This window comes from Thermobia domestica, chromosome 4, assembly GCF_964235325.1.
Source record: "Thermobia domestica chromosome 4, izTheDome1.hap1.1, whole genome shotgun sequence".
Classification (NCBI taxonomy): domain Eukaryota; kingdom Metazoa; phylum Arthropoda; class Insecta; order Zygentoma; family Lepismatidae; genus Thermobia; species Thermobia domestica.
Window position 1 is genome coordinate 32,750,061 of NC_137457.1, and position 21,360 is coordinate 32,771,420.

Consider the following 21,360-nt stretch of genomic DNA (forward strand, 5'->3'; position numbering starts at 1 on the left):
ATTCGTTCGTGAACGAAAAACCCTGTTCCTAACTGGTGATTTTTGTTTCCTTCCCCGTAAAAGAACGTAAAATTTTCGGAAATCACAGCTCCATTTCCTTCCCACCTAACTTCCTGAACTCCTACTAGGTCCAGCCTGCATTTCTCTAACTCCCTTGTTACGGATTTTAACGCGCCCGCCTTATAAAGACTTCTAATATACCAAGTTCCAAATCTCATGTCCATTTTCTTTTGCTGAGGTCGTGCCAAGTTATCAGTCATTGTCCTAGGCTTTTGTGAATATTTCTGAACATTTTTTTTTTTTTTTTTTTTACAAGATGAGGTTGTTAGCCTTACCCAAACCCCCAAGCTGGAGGACCACTCCTAGTCGGCTGTCCGCGACTGCTTATTCAGTATATTCGCAGCTACCTTGTATATCTAGAGGCCTTCTTCTCGATCCGCAACCTGAGGACGCGCCATGCCGTGGTGACAGGAACCCATGTTACATGGGGGTTAAAGTCATTTTCCTATTAGTAAAGAGCTCTCTGACATCGGAATTTTCGATTATTTTTATATTTCTCTCCCCTCTTCCACAAATTGCTGGACTGAATTTGGATTTAAACGGCATCAGAAGTGTCACTGTTCGTTTCAGGGAACCCGAAAACTATGGATTCGGCGCTAATATCGGTTATTTTCAATAAACTTACATATCTATATCTATCTATCTATCTACAGTGAAACCTGTCTTCAGCGGAATCGAGCGGGACTCGCAAAAATTTCCGTTAAAGACAGGTTTCCGCTTAATGGAGATAGACCTTTCCGTTAAAAAAAATATATATATATATATATATATATATATATATATATATATATATATATATATATATGCTTATAACGGACATAATAAGAAAATATATTGATGTACGCAACTTGTTCAATTACAGTACTTTTTCCTTCTACGGATTAATACCCCAAAAAACTTAAAATAAACAAAAAATATGCTGTGCACACTTTCCTTTATTTTTTCCAATAGTCAAGCAGGATTTTTTTGCATACATTGCTACTACTTGGCTGCGGTATACTTCAGGACAGAGAAAAGCTTTCTCTGTAATTTTGGAAGTCCTCGGAACTCTTTCCTCCTTGTTTTGACGACACGTGATGGAGATATATAACTTCTGTTTTACCTCAATTCCTTTTTTCCAGGACTTTGTTTTGTCAGTTTTCTTCTCATTTTTGTTGGCTCTCGCTAGATGCTACACAAGCGGAACAGAAGTACGCCTACAAAGAAGACTGACAGCTGACATGCTACGTAGGACTAGCGAAAAATTGTGGGAGCTGAATATGAGTAGTGATTGACGATGGTCAAAACTGCCCATAAAGATTTATTTATCGCAGACAGTATATGTTTACCCTCTCACAGGATGTTTAATAATTTTCTAAACGATGTAGTCTGAAACTCAGAATTTTCCGTTAAAGGTTTATTTTGCTTTCCGTTGTCCGCATAACACAGTTTCTGCTTAATGAAGGGACTTTTACATGTCTTTTACTCCAAAATCCATGGGACCATGAAATATTTCCCTTTAAGACAGTTTTCCGTTTAATAAAGGGTCCGTTGAAGGCAGGTTTTACTGTATATATCTATATCTATCTATCTATCTATCTATCTATATATATATATATATATATATATATATATATATATATATATATATATATATATATATATATATATATATATTGTAACCATTTCCTCTCTCCACCCCCACAACCCACCCAAGACAAAATTGAATAAATCCAAACATGTATTGGAAAGCAGGTTGTAAGGCCAGAGAGACAAAACAGCCACACATCTGGATGAGTTATTTAACTTCCCGAGAATCTAATTTAGTTTCTGGCCAAAATACATACATGAATTTTATATACTATTGAGGTTATACTGCTGGTTTTTAGAAATATTAAAAAAAGTCAATAATTAACAATTGTACATATAATCTTTAATTATCAAAAATATTCAACAAGAAACTAAACGCAATTTAGTTTTGTCAACTCTAAGTTGTGGATATGTAATATTTTTAGTTTTGTTCAAAATTACCTTAACCACGAGGACACAATAGTCCTTCTTCTTTTTGTTACAAAAATGGCGTCAGCCAAAAGATAAAAAAAATGACAAATAATTATAATTATTATGTATGAAAAATGTATGAACTAATACTCGTAAGATTCACATAAATATATATGTATATATTTTAAACTTATCTGCAATAGGTATATTACTGGCAAGACTCGATTATACTGTCACAAAACTATAAATAATTGATGAGCTATAAAAAATGAAGTTAACTCACCAGGCAATTACGTCAACTGAAGCATCCGAGAATTTGTACATGGCGAGCCAGCAAACTCCCAACATGCTCCAGTAGATAACAAGTGAAAAATTAAATTCGTAAAAACAAAACTACAATACCGTGAAGTAAAAATAATAACCAAAGCAAGGGAACAATAACATAATAATAATAATAATAATAATAATAATAATAATAATAATAATAATAATAATAATAATAATAATAATAATAATATTTTATAAATGACTAGATTCTGAATACATTACATATCACCCTCCTCCGTCTGAAAAAGTTCAGGTGATCAGGCTGAACTTTTTCAGGCCCAGAATGATACCAACCTTATTCAGAAAATAGACCATTAAAATATATAAACCATAAATACATATATATAATATATAGTAAATGAAACAACTACCAAATATATACAAATGAAATAAGTATTACATATAGATAATTTTGACGTTTTTGTGGCCACAAAAAAACAAATTATGAAGTGCAATTAACACAACAAAACCAGCGAAACATATTTATATGTAAATATTATATATCTAGTAGTCATGCCAGACCTTCTTAAACCTTAAGGATCATTAACATGCATCCGAGGTAAGTAGCGTTTTAATAACGATACATGATAAGGAAACTTCCTATTTTGAGATTCATTGAATAACAAAGCTGTATTTTTACTCAAAAACGACTCAATAACCACGGGCCCACCCATAAGGGCGACAAGGATTTATTAATCGCATCTTTCTTAGACGACAGAATATGAGAGCGATACAGCACTTTATCCCGTTCTGAAAATGTTACTGGAGTTACTCGTTTATTATAAATACGTCTTCGTTCATTCCATACTTTTTCCATATTGTGAAATACCTTAGACCAAATATCCTTGGCCTCTGGAGCTACAATATCGTTATCAGAAATATCCCACCTAGCCATTAAGGGATCAATGGGTTCTCTTCCCATATACAAACGAAACGGGCTAAATTTAAGTTCTGAATGAACTGCCGCATTAATGCCAAATTGTAATTCTTTTAAATAACTCGACCACTTGTCTTGTTTGTCATGAAAATAACTTCTGATAGCCGTTTTCAAAACCTGCACGTACCGTTCTACGGCGTTTCCCCCAGGAAAATAGGGTGAACTGCGTATATGCTTAATACCTAAGCCATGCAGGAAAGACCTAAAGGTATAACTTGTAAAATAAGAAGCCCTGTCCGTAGTGAGAGAAAAGGCGAAACCAAATTTACAAAAGATGTTATATAATTCGCGTGTAATAATAGTGCTATTGGCCTTCCGCAATGGAACTAAATGCAAAAAACGTGTAGTTATCAAGTACCAATAACACATAAGAATAGCCAGAACTAGTTGGAAGAGGACCAGCCAAATCGGCAAATAGATGCCCATTAGGAATCTTATTATATTTAGATATTAATTCCCCTTGAGGTTTGGCTAGTCTAGGTTTCGAAATTTGGCAAGTATGGCAAGTGGTTACAAAAGACTTGATATCAGTCATCATATTAGGCCAAGTGAAAAGCCTACGAATTTTACATAAAGTTTTAAAATAACCAATATGATTGCCCGTTAGCTGAAATTCGTGATAGTAACTCATGATCATATTTCTCAAACCCAAAGGTAACAATATTTTATACTGAACATTACGAGCTTTAGTTCGCTGGTAAAGAATACCATTTTCTATTCTATAATCACCCAACTTATTTCCATTATTAGCCACTTGTTGATATATGTCTTTCGTATCAGATTCAGTTTTTTGGTAATTCCTAATATCGCCATAGGCTAGAGGCAAATCTCGCAAACTACATATAAAATTCTTAGCATAAACATCTTCATCCAGTGGTTCATCTAACACATCATACAAATTGGTGTCATATATACGGGTGAGAAAATCCGGTATTAAATTCTGTCCCGAGGTAATATATTCAATTTTAAAATTGAACTCAAAAAGTCTTTGAATTATGTTACCATAACGAGATACTTTCTTAGGATTGCGTAACATATGTACCAAACTCATATTGTCAGTAAGGATAGTAAATTCATTTACCAAGAACTGCTGAAATCTAATAACCGCATTAAAAATACTAAGCAGTTCCAGTTCAAAAATTGTACGATTAGCGTCAGCCTCCTTTAAACTTTTAGAGTAGAAAGCAATAGGGAGCATTGAACCATCAGTTGTCTTTTGTGAGATTGTCGCAGCCAGGCATTTTAGAGATGCATCTGCCTGAAGATAAAATCTCTTATTAAAGTCAGGAACCTTTAATATTATATTTTCTTCAAAGGCTTCCTTTATTCTTTTAAAGGCATCAGCCTGCCTAGGCCCCCACTCAAATTTTTTCTTAGGAGATTTTAACTCAGTAATAGGCGACATTATTTCCGCATAATTAGGACAATGTTTCGCATAATACCCCAGAGCTCCCAATAATTTCTGAACCCCTCTTCTACAACGGGGGGGTGGCAATCGACGGATCGCCTCAATACGCTCAGGGAGTAATGAAACATTACCATCAGAAAACAAGAAACCCAAATACTGAATAGAAGTTTGAAACAGCTTACATTTTTGAGGCGAGACCGTTATCCCTCTAGAACGCAATCTAGAAAGTACCTCAAGCAACAAATTCTTGTGAGATTCTACATCAGAAGAAGTTAGGACAATATCGTCAATATAGAAATCAACACCCTTTCCTTTTAGATCACCCAGCACATCATACAAAACACGAGTAATTGCTTGACTTCCTATCTTTATTCCCATAGGGATTCTATTCCACACATAGGTTTTTCCCTCAAAAGCAAAGGCCGTGTAGGCCCTACTACTTTCTGCAAGGACAATTTGATGAAAACTCCGCTTGGCATCAATATGTGATATTATCTTAGCGTTAGCTAGTGAAGCCATACACTCTTCTACATTAGGACAGATCATATTATCACCCATTAAATGCTCATTTAATTTCGCGTAATTTAAAACTACTCTCCCTTCACCTTTGGAATTTTTAACAATGAAACAAGGAGAACGGTAATCAGAATTCGCTTCTTGAATGACCCCATTACGCTTATATTCTTCTATAAATTTTCTCATCTCATTTCTGTGAGCTTTCGACAACGGATACTGTTTTTCACAAACAACAGTGTTATCCTTTAATTTTAAGTGATATTCAAAATTGGTAACCTTACCTATTTTATCTGTAAGAACTTCTTTAAATTCATCACACATATATTGAACAAACGAACTTAATGTAGGATTTGAAACAAGCAACGTTTTATCAACACTATTTATAATACTATTCGTATCAACACTAGGAGCCAAGTTGGCTGCATTATCAACACTACAACAGTACATTTCATATTCCACTGGTTGAATGTCTGGCACAAACAGGTGTATAGGAAAACAGCTGTTATTTTTCTTTTGTCTTTTTGTTGATAAACTTTCATTTTTCGCTGGCAAATGATAAGCACTCGCTGAACGTGTGGACTCTCGATTGTCATACTTATTCATAGATAAAGACCTCACCTGCTGTTTTTGAATGTCAGTGGCGTATCTTACCGGGACATCCACCTCACCAGAAACGCCAGGAATCAGGTTCCCCTCAGATAGCCGAGAATGTGAATCCTTCCACCGTGCCCCAGCAACAGAATAAACAGATGTAGCCTTCGATCGACGATCCTGTGCATTGTTAAACATTCGAACAGCGCAGGAAGTATCTGAGGTGACAGCATCCCCAAAAAGAGCGTGTATTGGTTGCCCTTCATCGACAGACTTCCTGCAAGTAGAATCAAAGGCACCAGTATCCATATTGGAAAAAGATCCAGGGGAGGGTGGGGGGAGTTGAGTTGTTATTCCCGTAAGTAGGGGAATAGACAGTTGATAGCGTTGAAGTTTTAAAGATTTACTCTTAGACCCCGGCTATTTGTAGCGATCGCAAAGCGCATTTATTGCTCATGCGTAAGCTTGAAATACGCTGACCATGTATTTAAATCTGAGCGGCTAAACATGAACGCTAAAGCAATAAAATTGCTGAGAAAACGCCGGCTCCAGCGTATTTGGTGCGGGTCGGAACAATAGACCGCCTGCTGTTTAAAAGATTTCAAAAGGAATGACAGAAAGGAAAGACGTGTTGCCAGGCAAGGGGATTGTAGCAAGAAACAGCTGCTTGGAAGACGCTTTGTGCAGAGATTGGAACTCTGCTGTTATAAAGTATGTGTGTGTATAACAAAAGAAAATTCACAAAAATAGAAGGAAATTCCGAAAATTAGCTAATCACAGAAAAATCTATGTAACACAATAGGGTGATTTCTCGTGATACACTTGATTGACACTTAGCTGGTGCCATGGTAATCTATAAGCAAAATATTTGGCTTTAGGCAAAAGATGACACAACGAAATAACTTGAATTTGAGCCCCTATTTCCGAAGCTCGAACTCCACCCCCAAACAGACAACCACAAGTGTAATCACAAAGAGAAATTTTCAGTTGTGTTTTAAAACGTGTCCTGTGTACATATCCAGTCATGGTTAGTGTGTTTAACACAGAGGCGTTTATAATCGAAATACAAAATAGGCCATGCCTATATGATTTAAGAGATCCGAACTACATGAATCGTGACTTAAAAATAAAAATGTGGAGAGAAGTGGCTGCGATATTTGTTCCGGAGGGAATGGAACGGAATTCTCAGAATGAAGAAAGTAAGAATATTCTTATTTTATGATTTCATTTAATACTGTTAAGTAGAGCTACATCGAGCCAAATTGTATGTTCACTATGAATAATAATAATAATAATAATAATAATAATAATAATAATAATAATAATAATAATAATAAATACTTTGTTAAAGTTGTGCCAACTTCCAATATACCTAATATATACCAAACCTTAAGGCGCAACAGCCCGAAAGGGCCAGGGTCGGCTATGCGTCATTTTATGGGATGGATATGTTAGATGATGGAACAATTGCCCTTAGATGGTCTAAGCCATAAATGTGTGCACAGTAGAAAGGCGGAAAATGCCTCCTCTAATAGTTTGGTACTTAGGTATATCGAAAATGTTTTAAACAGCAAAGACCATAATTTTAAATTGGGATTCAATACATCTTATTCTCTTTCCAGTCTTTGAAATGACCGAAAAACTACGTTGCCTAATTATTTCGAAACTTAGTTTTGTAAAACAAACACATAATGTTTCAGTTTCCAGACATTTCTTTCCATGCAGCTTAGAAATATTCCTGGGAAAGATATGTTTATTTTATTTTATTTATTTATTTTAACTGTAACTGCTCGTGTTTTATCAACTTTGTTCTGAAACTGAAAATAAGGTGCTAAAATTGGTAGAGAGTAGGAATTTCAGAAGAAGCCAAAATCATGAGAGGAAAAAAATTAAAAGATTAAACCAGAGAATTGGTTAAAAATATCATGATGTAAATTTTATAGTTGGTGGCTTGGAATTTAGCGGTCCTTTCAGCACCGAAGCTATACAAGATGTGAACCTACAGTTTAAGGTGGAATCTAAACTACCTTTATGCGCTGAAACTTTTCAATGATCTCCCACAGGATTCGAATCCGGAACCCCATTCTCCAAAGGCACGTGCATAGCTAGTAAAGTATAAAGTAGTGTAAATGTTGGAATTTATTGATTGGGGTCTAATATTTGTTTTCGATACAGAGGATATCTTTAAAAACAAATGCCTCTTGCTCCGTCTCTTTCGACTATATCAGCGAGACTACATCAGACGTGAACTACAGCTCAACGTGGGACCCTAACCACATAAGCTCCTGCCTAGAATCGAATCCAGGTCTACCACTTCTGGCGCGGGAAATGAAAAGAAAAGACCTGGAAACCCTGACTGGCTCATAGTATGATTTACAACTTTGGTGAAACTAAAATTACCGTGTAGCCACTTAGGCCGCGTTCACTGTGGGGGGTAACGCTTTGTCGACTAGCCTAGTACTTAAAGTCCATGTAGCACTGAGCATCATTCAAAAATTCCAAACCCAATAAAACAGGAAATTCAAGTTCTGGATAGACAAATGAGCGCACACTAATAAGTTTGTTTTGTATTTTAAAACTGAATCGTACACACTTGTCTAACACAAGTTCGGTATTATTAACTGCCTTTCCTTTAAATGTTTTAGGAATAATTTTTAAGTTCATTTTTTTTTCAAAAACTGAAACACCTCATTATTTATTAAATTGATTGAAGATGCTGAGTCTATACAAGCATGATATTGTTTACTAAACAGCTTAATTAACACATAAACACCTCTATTAGTCTCTTGTGAAATGGTACTGAAGCGTCCCTGGCCTTCAGTATTATACGAATGTCCTTTTATGTTCTTAGAATTAAAGGAAGACGAAGGCAAGCGCGCAGCACTATCTTTATTGTGAAAAGTTCTACCACCTTTTGGAGAAAAATAATGCCCCGATCTAGATTTATGAAACGAGGGGGAAGCACTATCAGTAGCAGTTCTCGTAGAGGACGATGTGGGTTGAAACGAATTATTGAATTGCAGAGAATAAAGTTCATGCTTCATATACTGTTCCAATAATTGTTCAAAGTCTCTCATGGATTTAGGCATTCCAGCATAGAATAATTTCTCCCTAACACTGGGAGTAACACCCGAAGCAATTGCACGCAATATACTTTCTTCACCCACTGTAAGATCAAAAATTTTTACACTAGTACACACCCTCTTTACATAATCCTTAATACGTTCACATGGAGCTTGGGGACGATAAAAGTTAGTAACCATAAGGTGATGTTGAGCACAGTCAGAAATTAACTGCCGAACAACGTGCCTACATACAGGATCCCAAGCGCTAGCCAAAGAACACGCTTCAGTAAAAATATCACTAAGAGGATTTCTCATCCTGGATCTCACTGCCAACATTAAACATTCGAAAGGAAAAATGTTCAACTCGTCCAATTCACTCAATTGGACTAAAAAGGTATACAATTGGTCGGGCACTGTACCATCACACATCGGAAGTTGATTCACATACATATCAATAAGCTTCAATTGTACATTTTGTTCTAATTTGCTGTGAGTGATTGAACCCGAACTCTCATTCATATGAGGTAGCGTTGGTCCGCCTTTCATATGTTTACTAGTCCCACTATCACCTCCTGACACAAAATCGGTTTGAGTAACTTGTGACTTCGCCTGGGGTTTTGAACCCCATACCTTTCCGGAACGAGTAAGGTGCAAGTCCTTATCTTCTTCAGATTCTGACATTATGAATTATTACAAATATTTGTTGGCAAAACAAATAATTGAAGTTTGTAAGACCTTAACAGAATATAGCTGTCGCTTTTTTTTTTTTTTTTTTTTTTTTTTTGTCCTATTAAATAATAGCACGTACCTGTATTCGTAAGTTCAAGGCTACACACCAGCAATCTACACCTGTTGTTTATAATCCAATTGATAACACGAGAAACAGACAGGTTTCTTTCACTATCAAACAAATACAAGTAATAGCAAAGACTACATGCCCCCGAGCTACTTCGATTAAAGGCCAGAAACAAAAACATACGAGAGTGAGTTGACGTAATCTATTATATGTAACCATTTCCTCTCTCCACCCCCACAACCCACCCAAGACAAAATTGAATAAATCCAAACATGTATTGGAAAGCAGGCTGTAAGGCCAGAGAGACAAAACAGCCACACATCTGGATGAGTTATTTAACTTCCCGAGAATCTAATTTAGTTTCTGGCCAAAATACATACATGAATTTTATATACTATTGAGGTTATACTGCTGGTTTTTAGAAATATTAAAAAGTCAATAATTAACAATTGTACATATAATCTTTAATTATCAAAAATATTCAACAAGAAACTAAACGCAATTTAGTTTTGTCAACTCTAAGTTGTGGATATGTAATATTTTTAGTTTTGTTCAAAATTACCTTAACCACGAGGACACAATAGTCCTTCTTTTTGTTACAAAAATGGCGTCAGCCAAAAGATAAAAAAAATGACAAATAATTATAATTATTATGTATGAAAAATGTATGAACTAATACTCTTAAGATTCACATAAATATATATGTATATATTTTAAACTTATCTGCAATAGGTATATTACTGGCAAGACTCGATTATACTGTCACAAAACTATAAATAATTGATGAGCTATAAAAAATGAAGTTAACTCACCAGGCAATTACGTCAACTGAAGCATCCGAGAATTTGTACATGGCGAGCCAGCAAACTCCCAACATGCTCCAGTAGATAACAAGTGAAAAATTAAATTCGTAAAAACAAAACTACAATACCGTGAAGTAAAAATAATAACCAAAGCAAGGGAACAATAACATAATAATAATAATAATAATAATAATAATAATAATAATAATAATAATAATAATAATAATATTTTATAAATGACTAGATTCTGAATACATTACAATATATATATATGAATTTGCATTTAAATGGGATTAGAAGTATCACTGTTCACCTTAGCGGCGCCGAAAACTATGGATTCGACACTAATATTTGGTCGTTTTTGATCATTATTATCTATCTTCCTCTCCCCGAAGTTACGAGGATGAATATGGTCCTAAACGGTATCGAAAGTGTCAGTATTCAACTCAGCGACCTCGAAAATTATGGATTCGACACTAATATTCGTCATTTTCGATCATTTTTATATATCTTCCCTCCCTTCCGCCAAGCTACGGGGCTGAATTTGAATTTAAACGGTATCAGAAGTTTCACTGTTTATCTCAGCGACCTCCAAAACTATAGATTCCATTTTAATATCGGTCATTTTAAAATATTTTCCCTTCCCCCTCCCCTAAACTGCACAGTCAAAGTGATATAACAGAAACCATCTTAGGTCCGATCCTCATCCATTTTGAAAATGAGATCGAGTTCGGTCAGGTAGTTAAAGAGTTATTAAATTTTATTTATTTTTGTACATTTTCCATCCCGTCCCCCTCCTGTAAGTTTTATCGTCAAAGTGATTTGATAAAAATCACCCCAAATCCGAACCTCATCTATGTTTAAAATTTGATTGAGATCGATCGGCTGGTTCGAGAGTGATGAAGTCACAAGGACAGTCACTTACACTTTTATTTTTTTTACATATATATATATATTTCCCTTTTTCCCCTTCTCTACGTTGCATCGTCAAAGTAAAATTATTAAAATCGCTCCAGGCCTGAACTTAATCTATGTTGAAAATTTGATCAAGATCGGTCGAGTGTTTCAGAAGTTATTAAATTTTATATATATATACCATTCCTCCTCCCCTAGGTTCTACCATCAAAGTGAAACAAACTGTAAAAAAAAAAAAACTTTCCAGGACCGAATCTCATATATGTTAAAAATTTGATTGAGATCGGTTCAAGAGTTATTAAGTCACAAACTTAGTCACTTTTATTTTTATTTATATTGATTTTTGTAGATCTCTCCCCCCCCTCCTCCACCCAAACGTTGCTCCGACAAAGTGAACTGACAGATAACATTCCAGGCTTGAACCTCATCTACGTTAAAAATTTGATCGAGGTTGGTCGTTTGATTCAAGAGTTATTAAGTTAAATTTATTATTTTATAACTCCCCCTTCTCCTCTACCTCAAGTTTTACCGTCAAAGTGAAATGATGTAAACACTCCTTGGCCCAAACCTCATTTCTGGGAAATTCTTGGGCCCACCACTGTTCTTTTCAGACCCTCAGTTGCTAATGATTTTGAAAAAGATAAGTACATATTATACAATTTCATTGGCTTGTTCCACAGAAGAATCTCCGAATTGAAAAACCGTGGTTCCTTCAAAGTCTATATCTGGGGCAATTTAAATGTAATTGACCAATGATGGTTGCTGACAAGATTTTGTTTTTTATTAATTTTTTTACCTAAGTTTGTACCTCATTCAGGGAATTGAAAAGGGGTATTCATTTATTTTTTAGCCGCATAAGTTTTATCGTAGCATCCATTTTGTATAGCCGGCTCAGCGTATTTTGAACTTTTCAGAGGATTCCGTTAAACGCTGTAACTTTTTACTTTTTAAAGATAGTGAGTTCAAACCAAAATCACATAAAAAAATGAAATGGACAAAATCCTATGTTCTGTGCACATTGAGACGAACTTTAGAACGTCGAAAGAAAAAGCTCTGAACATTGAGGTTGGAAACCTAGAAATGACCATTTTAGAATGTACATTTTGAAAAGAAATGAATGATACTCAAGGATATTTTTTCCTACATAGAAACTAGATAGTAAACAATGTCGAAAACAAGTTTCAGACCTGAGAACCGTATACTTGATTTTTGGAAATTTTTCAACATTGCGAATTTTCGAAAATCGTGTATTTTCACCATCAAATATCTCAGGAAGGACACAAGTGAAAAATCCCATATTTGCACAAACTATACTATAGTTGCACAGTAACAAGTGAGTAAGATTGCATTACTGAGACTTGAGTAGTTTCTTAATTAGAATTTTTTTTTCTTCACTGGGACTCAATATCTTGAAGTGCCATGAGGCGTGGATATGAACTTTGTATTTAATAGCAAAAGTCAAAATAACACGACAGTAATGTTAAATGGGTAAAGAGTTTATAATTTATGAATCATATCTTGTACAAAAAACGAAACGCGTCTGTTATTTCTTTTCTGCCTATAGCGCTTCTGTGAAGACAGCAGTGAGGTAAACAGTTTTCTAATTTGTGTGCAGAGTTTGGCACTGATATTGAAAGTACTACCTGTAGGAGATGTGAACTCTTGTGAGTGTAACTTTCCGGAGAACCTTAGTGATTGACACTCACACTTTGTCATTCGTTGATAGTTTAAACGAGGTTCTTGGGCCATGGGGATGGACAAAATGTGAAGAGAAAGATCATTATTTTCGTGACTGATGTCTTCAATTCCCCCAGTCCACCATTTCTATCATAAATACAGGCTACGGTATCATTAGGTGTAAATAACAACATGCTATGTTCTGGAAGTACTAAGTACTGCAATCAGTAAATTCATCTGATTGTGAGTATTCATAACATCTATTTGTGTTTGCGTCAGAGGTACAAATCTATATGATCTGGTATTGATAATTCTTTTACAAGTATTGGGGCCGCGGTGGCTAACTGGTAGTGTTCACCTCTGGTGCGTGAGGTCCCGGGTTCGATCCCAGCCCCGCCAAGTGAGCTTTGTGGTGGACAAACACCGTGTGCGTGGGTTTTCTCGGGGTGCTCCCGTTTCCTCCCACTTTCTTCATTCCACCATTTCATTCATTATTCATCAACACCGTCTCCTTTAGCCTAACCGGCATAACCAAGGGACGTAAAACTCAAAGATTTCATTTCATTTCATTGTTTTCATTTCATTTCTTTTACAAGTAGCAAATCTCGAATTTTCTTGCTGTTTGACTTCACTTCTGATGAAACAGATAAGTTGTATGCCTAAGATACTATCAACACAGAATCTGTACATCTGTTGTTAAAATCGCGAATTTCTCATCATTGCAACAACTTATAACTCAGAAACTGCTCACGTCTCAGTGATGCAATTTCACCCACTAGTCTATTTTGTGCAAATTTTCACTTGTGTCCTTCCTGAGATATCCGATGGTGGAAATACACGTTTTTCAATACAACTATATGGTTCTCAGATCTGGTGAATGTTTATTGTGTGTGAGTGTTTGTTCACAAACTATGTGCAGTCTTATATTACACTCAGGAATGCGGCTAAATGGAAATGGAATTTTCAATGGAAATCGCCACCTTCACGACTGGTTTATTTATTTACATAAGGACACTGCTGTTTCAATCGTATCTCATAGTTTTCATGATATAATGAAAAGCCATTATAAAATCATACCATGGTGAGTACGATTGCCTTAAATACACGCATGTTCTTATTACTATTACTTCCCGGGGCTTCATAGAAGCTATGAGATGGGATTGAGAGTGGTGCGTTTATGTAAATAAGAAAACAGTGATAAAGGTGGGGGGGTTCGTATTTGAAAATTTCAGAATCAATAAATATTCAGATAAATTTCTCAGTGTAATTTAATGATTATAAACATACGTCAGTCTAGTTCCTACAGTAGCTGTATTCTCTTTTGAGAAACCGTTTACATACATTCTTAAGACCATTTTGTCGTAAATATACACAGTAACTTTTAATACTTTGAAACATATAAATTGGGCAGTCAAGTGATGTTAGTTTCATTTAATTCCATCTATGGACAAAATTTAAAAAAAAAAAAAAAAAAAAAAAAAACTTTTAAAAGCGATTGGTGGCGACTTTTTTAAACTGTCACAAAGAACCAGTTTACTTTCAGATAAGGAAATCTTTAATCCTATATTTTACGTATGTCTCAAATAGTAAAAAATGATTCAAAGTGATACGAATACTTTGTATCATTGCGTAATCCGTGAGGCTTAATTCTTCACACAGAGCTAACTTCCGCTATTCCTTCCTAATCTTTGTTTTTGTGTATCTTATGCACACAGAATCAATGCACTATCAATTTTTTGGAGCATTTTGGTTATAATAATAGTATCAATTTTTGAAGTTAATAGTAATTGGTATATTATTATTATTATATTTAAAGGTCACTTATATTTTTGCTTTAAGGTGAGTTCCAGTTGGGCGCAATCTTTACGAACTTCTGTCAGATTGAGACGGTAGAGAATGGTCATGGTGCGATGATGACCGTCGCGTTGGTGGCTGATGGGCGGCACAGAAACACGTTAGTGCGCATGCTGAACCTACGAAAGATAAACCTAGTCGCAAAGAAATAACTCATGAAGTAGGTAAGTAGCTAACAGACTTATTTACTTTGCTAGAACCTTCATTACTTTACTATCTAACTTAAATATGAAAAACAATAATTCCTGATCTATCTTAGAATAGTCACTCTTCAGATTTACAGTAATTTAACTAAGATGTTAAAACTTAACATAATCAATTTATTACGGATATAAGTATCCCTGCCAGTGACCATGACTTTTTTCGTATACAGTACATGAATCAATAATTTATTCCACCAGAATAAAAGTTATTAACTGCATGATATGGGCAGTGAACGACATATGGTTTAACGATATAAAATTATTTTTTCTGAAACTACGCACAAGAGTTGACCCTCAAACTTCTCATTTTATTCAACGTAATATGATTGATATATTTATCTTTGGAAAATATCATAATTAAGCAAAATTTAAAATTTGAGTTACAGTAATCATAATTTTCATTAACCATACTCTTTACTACCGTCTTGCTAGTGTACTACGAAAAACTTCATTAGTGTGTGCTCCAGTATCAGTTTCATCTTAGTTTCAATAGTACAGGATCATCGTAGTTAAAGTACAGGATCAATTTTTAAGTTTACAAAACTTGATATTCTTTTAAAAAAAAACTCATGACCATTTACACTCAGCTATAAAACTTTGTGATAGGTGAAGTCTGTCGATTGATACACCTCTTCTTTGAGCAATTGATTCATGCCGACATTTCAATAGATTTTGTCCGTAGGTGTGAAAACAGTACAATATTTTAAAATTGTACAGGTTAGAAAGTAAAAATGTAATCGTTAACGAGCTCTCACAGCGCAGTGCAGATGAAAACTGATGTTACTGAGTTTTCCTGTTGTCTGAAGTTCTGTAATCGAGTTTGTGGAGTAAAAGTGAGCGGTGTAACCATTAATCTAAAATCGGGAAACATTCAATATTATCACCCTGCTAGCAATGGATACATAATCACTTCTTTCTTATGACACTAACCTGTCCACATAATTGTCGACGGACATTGAGCATAGGTTGAGGATGATAATCTTTCCACATTTGACCACACAAATGTCCTTTATTTATTTATTTATTATGCTTATTATAATAAAAACGAGGAAATAAGAAATCTTTTCGCTGAAAAATTCGAAGAAAAATGTTCAAACGAGGAAAGGATAGGCGCAGGTAGTAACGCACGGTGGGAACATATTAAACGTTGCTTACAGCAGGCTGCAGAAGAAGCAGTAGGTTACCGCGAACACAAAACTGCTAAGAAACCATGGGTTACAGAGCAGATGTTGCAGAAAATGAGGGAGAGGAAGATGTGGAAACAGGTTGATACAGAAGAGGGCAGAAAGATGTACAGAAAGTTAAATAATGAATTACGAAGAGAAACAGACAAAGCGAGGGAAGAGTTTTACAAAAGAAAATGCGAGGACATAGAAGAATTAGAAAGAGTTGGGAAATATGAGGAAATGTACAAGGAGGTGAAATCTATGGAATTTCGGAGGAAACAAGGGAGTATCATGATGGCAGTAGAAAATAAGAATGGGAAGGTAGTCAGCGAGAGAAATGAGGTCATAGGAAGGTGGAAAGAATACGTTGAAGACTTATATGAGAGTAGGGATAGACCGTGTAGCCTAAATGTTGAAGTGGAAAATGAAGTAGGCGAGGATGATAAAGGATTTAGTATTCTTCGGGATGAGTTTGAAAAGACTATATCCGAGATTAGGAATGGAAAGGCAACAGGAATAGATAACATACCAATTGAATTCATTAAAAATATAGGAGACAAGGGAAAGAAAGAATTGTGGCGACTATGCAATGAAATATATGAAACAGGAGAATGGCCAAGAGACTTTCTGAAAACGATCATGATACCGATGGCTAAGAAATCGAACCCAAAGAGATGTGAGGATTATAGAACTATTAGTCTCATATCTCATGCAGCTAAAATTCTGCTCCGAATACTGAACAGAAGGTTATATGGAAGAACAAATAAAGATGTTGAGGAAGAGCAGTTCGGGTTCAGAAGAGGCAAGGGCACAAGAGATGCTATTGGATTATTAAGGGTGATCGGTGAAAGATTTATAGAAAAAGGGAAAGAGGTGTATGTTGTATTTATTGATCTAGAAAAGGCTTTCGACCGCGTGAATTGGGAATTGTTGTTGGGAGTTCTAACAAAGATAGGGTTGGAATGGAAAGATAGAAGACTCATAAGAAACTTATACATGAACCAACAAGTAAGTGTTAGAATAGGGGAAGAACTGACGGAAGAGAGTGCAATTGGAAGGGGAGTTCGACAAGGATGCTGCCTCTCGCCAACACTATTTAATGTCTATCTAGAAGAGATAGTGAAAAAGAGCCTACATGATGATGATGGCATTTCGGTAGGAGGTAGAATGATTAGATGCATAAGATTTGCAGACGATATGGCCCTTGTTGCAGAATCTGAAAAGAAAATCAATAAAATGTTAGAAAAAATGAGAAGGGGCTTTGAAGAATATTGGATGAAAATAAATGTTAGAAAGACAAAAGCCATGGTGATTGGAACAAAGGGGTCTGTGTCAAATATAAAAGTAGGAGGGGAGAAAATAGAACAAGTGAATAGTTTTCGATACCTGGGTAGTGTTCTTAGTAATGACATGAAATGCGAACGTGAAATAAAAGCAAGGATAGGAGTGGCGAAAGAAGCCTTTAAAAGAAAGAAAAGTCTGTTTTGTGGGACCTTGAACAAAGAGTTGAGAAAAAGACTCATAAAATGCTTCGTGTGGAGTGTTGTGCTGTATGGGGCGGAAACGTGGACATTGCGTAAGGGTGACGAAAATCGACTGGAAGCCTTCGAAATGTGGGTGTGGAGAAGAATGGGAAGAGTTAGTTGGGTCGAGCGGAAAACGAATGAGAGAGTGTTAGAAATGGTGGGTGAGAAAAGAACACTTTTAGATATTATTAGGAAGAGGAAGAGATACTGGTTGGGACATTGCCTAAGAAGAGATTGCATCATGAGGGACGTCCTAGAGGCTATGGTGTCGGGAAAGAGAGGGAGGGGGCGAAGGAGACTACAATTAATGGACGATATTAAAACAAAAAGATCATATGCGAAGACGAAAAGGTTAGCGGAGGACCGTGGAGCACGGAAGCTTCACAGCTGCGGCAAGTGACCTGCCAATAAAGGCAGAATACCTATGATGATGATGATGATGATGCTTATTATTATTTTACAAGATATATTTATGAATTACTTACACTATTTCGTATTGTATGCTCGAAAGTAGTTGTTTTTGCCTCATTTATTTAAGACAGTGCATCTCAACCTTTTCCAATGTGGAACCGTCTTCAAACAGTTTTAAGCCTCATGTAGGATCCAGAATACATACAAATATTCTGTGTTACTGCTAAAACTAAATAAATATTTTTATACTCACGAAATGAGTGGGACAAATGGGCTTTCTTTTTTTTTAAATCTAACTGGGAGTGTACAATTTTATGGAATTTGTAATAGTACGGCTTTATTGTGAAAAGATGGCTACAAAATGATCATGTAAAATATTGTTCATTGCTAGCCATTATTTTTTCCATCTTTCCAGCAATAGATAGATTCAGCATCGAAAGAACAACATATCTTTAGCGGCCATCTACGAAACAACTTTTTTTTTTTTTCTAAATCCTTAGAATAGAAGCGCTGCTCAGACAATCATGAGCTATCAATTGAAATAAATTATAATCGGAATACGTGGCAAATGTGGTAGGACGTCACAGTTTCGTGCTTCTAATTTTTACTTGATCGTTTTCGTAACGTGAAGCAAAGCATGGTCGACTGGAAAATCACTGTGTCTTGCCTTTTGACACAATCTGGCAGTTTTCGCTTCAATGCTCGACATAAATGCATCAATTGTTGGTAGCGTTCTCCAGTGATGTTTTTGTTCGGTTGGAGCAGTTCATAATACACTACATCCAGCTAATCCCCACCAAACATAGTTTGACATTTGCGCCATGATCATTTACCTTTGCCCGTCGATGTTGATGGCTCGTTTGGCTTGCACCATGATTCTTTGCGCTTCGGATTATCATTGCTTAACCATTTTTAATCATTCGTCACGATACGATGAAAAAAAAAAGTTCTATCTTTGAAACAACACTTAACAGGTTGTTTGCGTTTTTTGACGTCCCTCAGCTTCGTCTCGGACGGCACCCGATTTCCATACTTATGTATGACTCCAATGGCTGGAAATTGTTGATCGATCAACATTTAATAATGCTTCAAGATCTTGCGTTTAACTGAGGCTTCATTGAGTAATGCTTCCAGTCTAATCTTTAAAGTTTTCGGCTGGTCTGGGCGTTCTATATTTTCCATGTCAGTCACTTTCTTTATACCTTCGAAACCAGTACTTACATGTTCCAATTGATAGAGCATAATTAGCATAAGCTTCGGATAGCATTTGTTGACTTTCAGCAGCTCTGTTTATAATGGAAGCAAAAAAGCAAAGATTTTTGTAAATTGCAGTTTGTAGGCACAGAGGTTGACTTTTCAACTCTGAAAAACAATGTCTTTTACACTTTCCCAAATTAAGACATACTGACAACTAACGGTACGTGATGATGCTTTAGCATGAAGTTAGCATCATTATCTCCGTATGCTGTATAGGATTAGTTACGCCATCTCGTCGAAATCTCTTAAATTTAATGTACACACCTAATAAATCATAATTCTGGAAGAGCATCAAGTCTCTTTCACTTGAATTCAAGGTCTAGTTCTATTCAATCATATAATTGAGTAACATAATCTATGTACGATATTTCGATTATTTATTCCTCAGTTACACCCACCAAGTTCTTCACCTTATGCCAAGTAAGTTTGTGGTGGGTTTTCTCACGATGCTCTTATTTCTTCCTACTTTCTCATTTTACCAATTCTTCCATCTTCATTTGCTTGCTTCAATCATCGTCTCCCTTAGCGTAAAGAGCATGATAGTGGGAAATTGAATTGGAAGAAAGAAAGAAAGCAACAGTTTAGTCTGATGGAAGTGGGCTGGCACTACTAAACATTCCCTACTAATAAGTGGTTGCTATTTATACATTGAGAATCACCAATGTAAATGCCCTTTTAATATGAGCAGTTCAAAAAAAAAAAAAAAAAAAAAATCACTATTAGCAGTTCAGTTGTATTCACTGAAAATGTTTATTTCTTGGTTTTGTTTAATAATATACAAGTAGTAAATAAACGAGATCTTAAAATAATATGCATAAAGTAGTAAATAAACAGGAGAAAGATTCAGAAATATTTATTACTATTTTCTTGTTTTTCAGAGTGTTCTTCCAAATAGATCAAGATCAGCATGAAGATCGGATGAAAACAGTACTTAGCAGCCATCTTGACTGAAGTTTTCCTGGGTTTTCGTCAATTGTGATGCAAATTCTGGGAAGTAGTGGTATTAATGTATGCCCTAGATAAATGAAGATGAATGTTAACGTGGATAGTTTTTCGTTACAATAAATCAGACTTACGGAGAAATTCTTTTGTAAAATATGTATTAAAACGTGGCAAGCAATGTGGTTTATGTAATGTTAACGGATGTGGTGTGTGTTCATCAAAAGTAACTGGTACCAACCAGTTCCCGTGAGATCAGTCAAGTATTGGTATAGCTGGTATTTAGTTAGGACAGTCGACGAGAACAAAATGGTTTCGATAGTGTAGCATTTACGCAACGTGTAGAATAATTCAGGAAGTACTTACATGAAAGAAGATAACAAGTTATAGTCAAAATAATCAACAATAGCCATTTCAGTCTCCATGTGCTAGCCATATTCTTAAGTTTACAATCGCAGGACTGTTGGCTTCAGTTTCTCAGGGTATCACCAAGTTTTGTGTAATTTTATATATTGTGGTTTCTTTATAAATATTAAACTAAATTCATGAAAGTTAACTCTAGCAAATTAAACGTTGGATTAGATATTATCATTTCAGAGGACAGTTTTTCAATACAAAGGAATGCAAATTTCATTTTCCTAATATAATTACCTTAGTGAATGTATTTCGTTCGAAAAGTGACAATAAAATGACTTGTGAAAAGAAACATGTGCAATTCATCATTATATACTCTCTCTCTCTCTCTGTATATATATATATATATATATATATATATATATATATATATATATATATATATATATATATATATGAGGGATAAGTCATGGCAACTTTTTTTAATCTTTGAGTTTAGCGTCGCACGATTGTGCCCTTCAGGCTAAGGAAGACGATGATTAAAGCAAATAAATAATGATGAAATGAGAAAGTGG

The 21,360-nt window shown here is 35.3% G+C and overlaps 1 protein-coding gene across 6 annotated transcripts in view; it reads left to right on the top strand.

Annotated features, from left to right (window-relative positions):
• Window positions 1-21,147, top strand: part of LOC145683819 (uncharacterized) — a 119,805-nt gene extending 98,658 nt beyond the window's left edge. For 4 of the 6 annotated variants that reach the window (XR_014131183.1, XR_014131182.1, XR_014131184.1 and 1 more), the window contains 2 exons: window positions 14,915-15,093; window positions 20,371-21,146. The gene's annotated coding sequence lies outside the window, so the exon portion shown is untranslated. Of the gene's footprint in view, window positions 1-14,914; window positions 15,094-20,370 lie in introns of all 6 variants that reach the window. The other 2 variants (XR_014131185.1, XR_014131187.1) reach the window with 1 other exon arrangement.
• The last annotated feature ends 213 nt before the right edge of the window (window positions 21,148-21,360 follow it).